The sequence below is a fragment of the Cydia splendana genome, chromosome 4 (genome assembly GCF_910591565.1).
Source record: "Cydia splendana chromosome 4, ilCydSple1.2, whole genome shotgun sequence".
Classification (NCBI taxonomy): Eukaryota; Metazoa; Arthropoda; class Insecta; order Lepidoptera; family Tortricidae; genus Cydia; species Cydia splendana.
Window position 1 is genome coordinate 23,178,106 of NC_085963.1, and position 9,614 is coordinate 23,187,719.

General features: G+C 34.5%; 1 protein-coding gene and 1 long non-coding RNA gene across 4 annotated transcripts in view; one reads left to right on the forward strand and one right to left on the reverse strand.

Annotated features, from left to right (window-relative positions):
• The window catches only part of LOC134790200 (zwei Ig domain protein zig-8-like), a 673,220-nt gene extending 672,974 nt beyond the window's left edge, over window positions 1-246 (reverse strand). For all 3 annotated transcript variants that reach the window (XM_063761032.1, XM_063761031.1, XM_063761033.1), the window contains exon 1: window positions 8-246. The gene's annotated coding sequence lies outside the window, so the exon portion shown is untranslated. The remainder of the gene's footprint in view (window positions 1-7) is intronic.
• Window positions 1-9,154, forward strand: part of LOC134790236 (uncharacterized) — a 140,652-nt gene extending 131,498 nt beyond the window's left edge. Inside the window, exon 3 of the long non-coding RNA XR_010144169.1 lies at window positions 8,637-9,154. This is a non-coding gene — a long non-coding RNA (uncharacterized LOC134790236). The remainder of the gene's footprint in view (window positions 1-8,636) is intronic.
• The last annotated feature ends 460 nt before the right edge of the window (window positions 9,155-9,614 follow it).

Genomic DNA, 9,614 nt, shown 5'->3' on the forward strand with positions numbered 1-9,614 from the left:
TACCAACCTAATTGGTTCCCAATCACGCAAACTCCTAGTTACACAGTTAGAAAAACTGTTTGTTTTTATCACATGGCATCCAAAACGCACTATCACTGCACTTTGCACGGTTGTATTGTACGGGAGAGTAGGCTGCGGGACACACTCGCGACGTGCGCTCAGTACGGGCGGTAGGCGCTTACTGCCGGAGCCACCGCGCAGGTCCCCCGCCCGCCCCGCGCTGAAAATCCTGAGTACTAGGTAATTTTTAAATTTTAACCGAATGTTATTTCTAAGACTTAAAAAATATGTCAAACGCAGAAAGAATAACGACTTTTAATTATAGATTTAATTAACCTTTTGAAAGTCGTGTTCGTAATAAGGGTTGCGGGAAGAAATTACGTCACGGCGGGTCAACTCTCGGCTCGCGGCCAGTGATGTGCCTTGGGAATTTCCCCGATTGTATTTCCGGGATGTATGTTTACGACTATTTCTGCGTTGCCGTGAAAATTAATTCTATTTTTGTAATATAACAAACGTAGTTAAGGGGTAAAAGAAAGTTGATTACTTACAACGAACATATATACTTACAACGACGACCGGTCTGGCCTAGTGGGTAGTGACCCTGCCTATGAAGCCGATGGTCCCGGGTTCGAATCCTGGTAAGGGCATTTATTTGTACGATGATACAGATATTTGTTCCTGAGTCATGGTTGTTTTCTATGTATTTAAGTATTTATATATTATATATATCGTTGTCTGAGTACCCACAACACAAGCCATCTTGAGCTTACCGTGGGGCTTAGTCAATTTGTGTAAGAATGTCCCTATAATATTTATTATTTATTATATTTATATATATGTTGTGTTTTATTGCTTCATATAAATTGTTTCTTTTTAAATCGATTTGTTAAGATACTTAATTTAATTTATAATTATTTAGTAATTTCAGAATGTAATCTGTGTTTTTATTTATGAATCCTTTTTATCAATTAATTCAATTGAAATAAATAAATAATTAGTATGTATGTACCTACATTTTACTTTTAATCCAATGTCCACGGGCATATGACATAGAAATTAATTATATGCAATAATACGTGGCAACAATGACTAAGTTTTTTTTATACCACATTGATGGCAAACAAGCTTACGGCCCGCCTGATAAAGACGTATTTATTTTTGGAGAAAAAATATACAATTATTAGTTAAATTGGGGTGGTTCAATGAGTTTAAGCTTTTTTAGAATTAAGGAAACGCAAGAAAATTCAAAAATTAAAATGTTTTTGCCGGTATAGCACATCCCTACACTCGTGCCGCCCAATGCCACATTGTCACCTAGGCCTTACCGAGATTCGGCTCGATTCGGAAAATGAATTAGATTTCTACTAGACTTCAACAAGTTACGATACGGATAATTTAAAGATATTTGTAAGATAGATATGTCAAATTTGACGTTTCCGCGATTCTGGAGGTCCTCTTGAACGATTTCGACAAGTTATGACTTAGATATCCAAGTCACATCTATTCGATATCTAATGTAGATCTAGTTGATCTTTAAATCGTCTCAAGATCTTGTGATTATCTCGAAATCCGAACGGGCCTGATTGTCCCATTTTCCAACCGGTCCACTGAAGCATTGTTTGAATAGCGAATTTGAAGTATTTTGCACGGGTTTATGTAATTGAGATAGCTTTATTACAGTTTTGGAGTTGGGAATGGTATGTAATATAGCCGGTTTAATGTTGTATTGTTTCAAGTTTTGAAGTATACTCTGGGGCAAGTACTTGTATATGTAGAGGAATGACTTTAGCTAATAAAAAACCGGCCAAGTGCGAGTCGGACTCGCGTTCCAAGGGTTCCGTTAGTACATTACCCAATTTTTAACAATGTATTTTTTATATGTGAAACGCGAGTGAATTGCTTTTAAATAACCCGTAGGGGTCGGATCAAAAACTAAGTAATTAGTCCGACTCACGCTTGACTGCATATTTCTAATAGGTTTTCCTGTCATCTATACGTAAAGAACTATTTTGTATTTTTATTTCAAAATTTTACACCTAGTAGTTTCGGAGATAAAGGGAGGGAATGGTAATTTTTTAGCTATTTTCTTAAATAACTTCTAAACTATTTATTTTAAAATATAAAAAAATATATTTGGGAATCTCAAAATGAGCTCTTTCATTTGATATGTAACACGATATAGTTTAAAAAATGTTATTTTTTAATTTTCTCATTTACCCCCCAAAAGTGGCCTCCATGTTTAAAATTCATTTGTTTACGTAAGATGTCCGTCTTTGGGTCACGAATTTACATATGTGTACCAAATTTCAACTTCATTGGTGCAGTATTTTTGGAGAAAATGGGCTGTGACAGACGGACAGACAGACAGACAGACAGACGCACGAGTGATCCTATAAGGAACCTAAAAAAAGGAACGATCCTACACAAATTAGTTTGGAAACACAGTAAGCAGTGGGATAATGATAGTAACATTTCGACATGGAACAACTTACAATTATGTACACACATAATTACATAATACATACTCTTATATTACCCCTTACTTATCCTCTCTAATCTAGTCTAGACGGGGAGTTTATAGAAAGTAAATATGTATACCTATGAGTGAGGTGCCCTTCAGATTCGGTTGGCAAAATATTTTGCTAGCATAAATTATGCAAAATATTATAGCATGAAAGTGAATATTCACAATGACTGTATTGCTATCGTTTATTATTAATTACCCTAATTCTTAGTATTAAGACTGACTTTAATATCCATTATTCAAATTATTTTGTAAGCCCCTTAATCTATCTACATATAACTATAGGGCTATAGGTAATGGATTGTTATCAAAATGAATACCATTTACCTTAAGAAAGGATTAAAATTGAGAATTATGTTTCTTTTCGATTAATTAAATTTTAGTGTTTTGGCAAATTGGAATCTTATCTTAAGGTATGATTAATGGTTTAAGACATTTATTATCTCATTAAGAATTTACAAAATTCACTTACATGAGATACACTTATAAAACAACACTTTTTTAGGCTAGCGTGCACTAATTAATTTAAATGATTTCATTATTTTACTTAAAATAAATTATGAACATAACTTTTTAAGCCTAAGAAAAGGTCGATCAAATATGAGTGGGACGCGTTTCCTTTTTTGTACATTTTCCTCCCTAACTTTTTTTACTGTAAAAAGTTTTTAGAACTACCCTTTCAAATTTTAATATAAGTAACAATTAAATGATGCCTCACGTTAGACCGGGCCGTGACTAGAGCTTGCAATATCCGCCCATTTTTTGTATCCGGATATTTCGAATATTAATTATTTTACTATCCGCATATCCGGATAAAACGGATAATTCGAATACTTGCTTTTATTTAACAAAACTCACATGAACTTTACAAAAAGTTTAATAGACTAAAATTTTACGTATAATAAGGTTGCGTAACTGCAAGTGTTATTAAGGTATTTTTAGGAATTCTACCTTTTCGTCGAAATTTTACTGTCCGAATTTGACTAGGAAAAATATTTCACTGAAGCCTAGACTAAATATTTGACTGATTTAGTTGACTGTGACAATCAACCTTCGGCAAATTTTATTTATGAGAACGGTATTATTTGCTTCAGTTTTGCAAACGGAATCGGCTGAGTCAAACTATATTTGTAACAATTTATAGTTTATGGAGATACTTCAACCCTCCGCTTAATATTGGCAGCATGCACTGCGAAATTCATTTGTTAAGTGACTTCAGATGATCACAATAAATTTGGCGTTATTTCATGTAAATTTTACAACCATGAATTAATTCTAGTCAAACTCTTCTTCAGTTAAGAAATTTTACAAAACAAAATGAATACCATTTACCTTAAGAAAGGATTAAAATTGAGAATTATGTTTCATTTCGATTAATTAAATTTTAGTGTTTTGGCAAATTGGAATCTTATCTTAAGGTATGATTAATGGTTTAAGACATTTATTATCTCATTAAGATTTTACGGCGTCTCATTGACATATGGTACTGGCCGTGGTTTTGATGGTATTTCGAAAATCGAATACGTCTTCTAACTGTTGTGACAGTCTCTTCTTGTTCAGATATTACATTTAAGGTCAATCAAGGTTTACAGATTTATTCAAATGCAGAATGCTAAAACTCTCTTATCATATCTGCTAAACAGCTACTACATCTCGCTCGAAAGTTCAATATCAACCAAAGTCCTCCGTTGAACCCATTTTAGTTCTTTTCGCACTTTATTAATAATGTACTCAGACGCTAACAATAATGCAGCTCAGCGCGTTTGACAGGAACACGGTACAAGTACATTCAAAGTCAGTGGCGGATTTGCAGTCTTTGCCGCCCTAGGCCCCAGGCCTTGTAGCCGCCCCTCTCTGAGCATCACCCATCATATTGACTACATTTAAGTCAGGCAACGAAAAAGTATAGAGGGAAATGCTTGGGAGACATTTTTAACTTAGTAACTTTATTTGGACTCTTTAGGAGGTGAACATATCAAAAGTCCCCTTGAGCGGGGGTAGGGGAGTTTGGTTTGAAGGTCACATTTTCGGTTTTCCGCTTAATAGGTATATCTCAGAAACTATAATGTATATAATGTAATAAATACTTAGCTTAAGAAATACTACAAATATTTGCATGCTGTTTGTGGACGGTTGAATTAGGAGGAACTTTATGTATATATAACAACTGTAATCTGACCCTATGCACGCAAATAAATAATTTATGATTTATACGTCCTTGTGATATGATCATGGGAACATAGGTTTTGCGAAAAAAAAGCAAATACTTACCTATTTATTTTAAGTGACAGTTTTACCAATAGCATTGACTTTTAATGTACCTACAAAAACATTCAAAAAATCTAAAAAAGAAACAAAAATAAAACATTTTTTTGCTATACCTATAAACACTCATATAATTTTTTTTCCTTCTTTTGGCTTCCAGAGAATTGCAGAGAAGTTTAAAGAACAAATTAGTAGGTATTTAGACCCAGTAGTTTCGGAAATAAGGGCTAAAATAGGCAAAAAATGACCATTCCCCTCCCGAATGGTAATTTTTTGCCTATTTTCTTGAATAACTTTTAAACTATTTATCCTAATATTATGAAAAAAAAATATATTTGAGATTCTTACAATGAGCTCTTTGATTTGATATGTAACACGATATAGTTTGAAAAACTTTAATTTTTAATTTTCTCATTTACCCCCCAAAAATGGCTTCTATATTTAAAATTCATTTATTTACGTTACACGTCCATCTTTGTGTCACAAACATACATATGTGTGCCAAATTTCAACTCAATTGGTCCAGTAGTTTCGGAGAAAATAGGCTGTGACAGACGGACAGCCAGACGCACGAGTGATCCTATAATGGTTCCGTTTTTTCCTTTTGAGGTACGGAACCCTAAAAACGGGGAACAAGGCGCGAAGGCGTCAACAGTCTGTGAAATCGACGCCACACTCGCGTTCGCGGCTTCGCGCCGCGATTCGCGCACAAGTGTGGAGGGCCCTCAAGATATCAAAAAACTTGTAGCTTGTAGCAAATTTTACCCGCTTTCATTTTGTATAAGTAATGATCATGTCGTTAGAACGCATAGTTTTCGAGATATAAGCGAAAAACCGAAAAATGTGACCTTCAAACCCCTTTCTTCCCCCGGCTCAAGGACTACGGCCGGGGACTTTTGATATGTTCACCTCCTAGATAGTCCAAATAAAGTTAGGTACGAAGTCAAAAATTGTGTTTCTTGCATTTCCCTCTATAGGTAATTAGGTACCTTTTTTTGAGAATTCGTTGCCTGGCCTAATTTTGAGTTATTTTTTGTTATCATCAGCGAATTTTTTTGTCACAATTTGCCGCCCCTGATATCTTGCCGCCCTAGGCCCGGGCCTACTGTGCCTTATGGGAAATCCGCCACTGTTCAAAGTTACTTTTTACGTTTTATGGAGCTAGGTCGATCTGCATAAGATTGTTCCCAAATATTAAAAAAAAATAAAGGAGTAGTCGGCAATCAAGGAGAAACACTTAAACAGTTTTTATTCCGTAAAAATGTATCCATATAAATAAATAAATCAACCGACATCGTTTACGTTATAATTTTCAACGTTTATAAATAGTTTTCTTAAAAATTGGAATGATATTTTTGTCATAAATGGTATTCGAATTATTCGTTTTATCCGGATATCAACCTCATCTAAATCCGGATAGTAAATTGGACGGATATCCGGATAAAACGGTTATCCGGATATCCGGATTGCAAGCCCTAACCGTGACCGGGCCGGAGATTCCGGAACTTTTTCTATGGAAGGCACCACGTGATCACTGATCAGCCGTCATAGAAAAAGACATGTCGGATGCCTCGGCCCGGGCACGGCCCTGTCCAGCGCGAGTTAGATGTGACAGACACACAAACGGACAGTTCCATTTTATCATTCTAATAAGGAACCCCAAAAAGATAAATGTTTAAACATTAATGTACTATAATAGTTTTGTTTTTCCCCGCACTTCTTAGATTACGTAACTAAAGTCACCCTGTCTAACATCAAAACTGTTTTTCCAGACAAACTTCAGCGCTTCACACTGGTGCTTGTATTTATCTGAAACCTATCTCAAATTGCCTCAAATTTCGTGGCATGAATATCAAAGTGAAAGTCAAAGTCGAAGTGATAACGTTTATTGTCTTCGAGATCTTAGATATGTTGTTAATAAAGACGGGAGAGCTACGGCGCGATTCGGGAAATGAATTAGAGATTCACTAGATATGAAATAGTAATTTTTAGTTTTAGTTAATTTAATTGTAGTTAGTTTTAGTTTTATATTCCTGTTTATGTCTTTTAGTAATTTATATTAATAACTGCATTATATGTTCAATAAAATTATAGGTGAAATAGTAAAGATATTATCATTAGTTAGTCTCGAAAAATGTTGTATGATAATGAGACTCATACTCATAACTTTATTGCATATGACATTACACCTTGAGTTATTACATAGAATTTTATATACTATGACACTCTGCAATGACTTCTTCGTTACCACCTATTTACGTACTTTGACATTCTGTTTTCCCCTGTAACGTTTTGCAGGCCTTTCACACTGACTTCCACTGACGATCAGCTGCCAGACGCCAGGATCTAGTAATACAGTTAGCAAACTAATTATACCTAGTAGTTTCGTTTAATCGTGTACCATTTTCGGGCTCTCTTTGTCTACTACCTACTGTCGCTGTAAGTTTGTAACTGTGTTTATTTAAAAAGTATTCCTTTGAGGCTTTAGGATATAGGTAACGTATTTTGCTAGTCTAGTGTAGCTCGAAATTAGTAACATCAAAGACAAGTAAATACATAATAATGAATACTTATGGCGTTATTCATTAAACGCACTACAAGTCTCAATTAGCTACTATCCGTCTGTCATTTTCACTTATATATGTTAGAAGGGGATAATACCACAGAATAACTAATAGTACTACGGTACAGAAAATTCACTCCTTCACTAAAGTCAGGGTTAGGTATAAAATTATACCTATACTTGCCGCCTGCAGCAAAATTGAAACTTATAACCGCGCACGAACCGTGAATCTTCTTTGCGCGCCGCAGTTTTATGACCGAGCTGTGAGTGTCGGCACAGGGTTTAGTTTAGTTTAAATGTGTAGGAATTACAAACGTTGATTCTGTAAACATAAAAATTACATGAATTAACTAATTGAGGCTTGTAAAAGTTGTAAAGTTTTAGGATAAGGGGGTAAATACTAAATACCAAGTCGGCAGTACAGTACAGAAGTAATGCGAAATTATTTTCCATCGTATTTTCACGGAAAAGTACGAACGTGTCTTGCTATTTCAGTCAGTCTCGGTACAATAAGTACTGAGGTTGACTGAAGTAGCATGACAAATACGAACGTTTCCGCGAAAATAGGCAATTGAACAGGAGATATTACTGCAATGTTCTGCCGACAGAGTGCAGCACTAAGCTAGCTAGTAAACCATAGAGTAACTTATACATACTGTGCCTTAAACTGTTTTTTGACAAGTTTTCACAGACAATAAAATAATGCCATTGATTCATCAAGACGGTTTGTTAACAAGGGCCTACCGGGAAATGAGCTTGCCTGCTTGAGCTGCCTCTTTATCGCTCGAATATGCAAGAGTGATAGAGCAATTAGATAGGTAACGAAATTTCGATTTTATTATATCGCGGTAGACCCCCAGAGCGTGATGGATAGTGGTAGTGGCGCCCCCTATGCAGAAACATCAAACATCATCAAACATCAACATTTATTCAGCAAATAGGCCACAAGGGCACTTTTACACGTCAACATTGAATTTACATACAAGCAAAAATAACAATTCAATCTAACGTATTACAATTACTAAGAGATGTATATGTGACGTTCCACGGGAAAAGGTACCTTATGAGGGTTTCTAGTTTCGGAGATATTAAATGTTTTGTAAAGAGGTGAAAAAATGCTCAATTTTTTTTTATTGTGTGATCTGAAACCTTAATGCCTAACGTTTGTTTACCTGTTTTTATTTTTGTTATAAGTTAGTTATAAGCCTAGTAATGTCGTCTCAGAGTTTAGTAGAAAAGGTACCTTATGGAAAAAAGATTGAAAATTCCCAAAAAAACTAGTCAATACGGGAAAAGAAGTTTGGTAGAGAACTGTATTAGCATTCTGCAAAACTAATTTGATAATTTCAGTTCTGGTTGGGGCGCCTCGCAAATATTATAACCGTACATAGACCGACATCACAAATCCAAGTAGACTGCTATTATACCAAAGTTACTCTCGTCAAGTCTTTCTTAACTAGAATAATCTTCATTTGGTTTGGTCGCATGCAGTAAATCAGCCATTGGTTTGCTGAAAAATGCCAATACCCGACGCATTACCTTATGGAATATCTGAGGTCATTGAACCTCAATGCCGCTTATCTTCAATAGCAACCGAAATATATTATTGATAAGAAATAGACGATTTATACCATCTTAACCCCAAAATATTATTAGTTTATCCTAACTGTTCCATCATCATCATGCCTCATCATGTAACTTGACCACAAGGTACCTTTTCATTACATACAAATTATTGGTCTTTTTTAAGATTATTATGACGAAGAACTAATTAAATTGGGGGCAGTTTAATGTAAATTAATATTTTCTATTCATAAAAGATAAACTATAATATGATTGATATTTTGTAGTGATGTATTATTAGATTTATTTCCATAAGGTACCTTTTCGTAAATGTATGGAGCAAATACTGTTATTGTTATGTAAGTTTAAAGTGGCATAAGGGGTTAAATATAGTATTTAGTTGGGGTTTTAGGATTTATTTCATTTGAATGACAGAATTTCTTTCATATGTGCTCAGAAAAATTGATTGTGTGTCACATTAAAAGTAAAAATATTCAATTTTGTGATTTTATATGAAAAAGTCAGAAAATACATTTTCACCTCTAAATCGGTATTGTTTTTTGCTTAAACTGTCTGTCAGTGTCGTTTTCTAATAGATAAAATTTAAATCTTGAGAGCTCATTGCAATCAATCGTGAAAATGAAATAAAACTTTATTTTCAAGAGATTGGTTAGTTAGTATACACATAAATCAGTC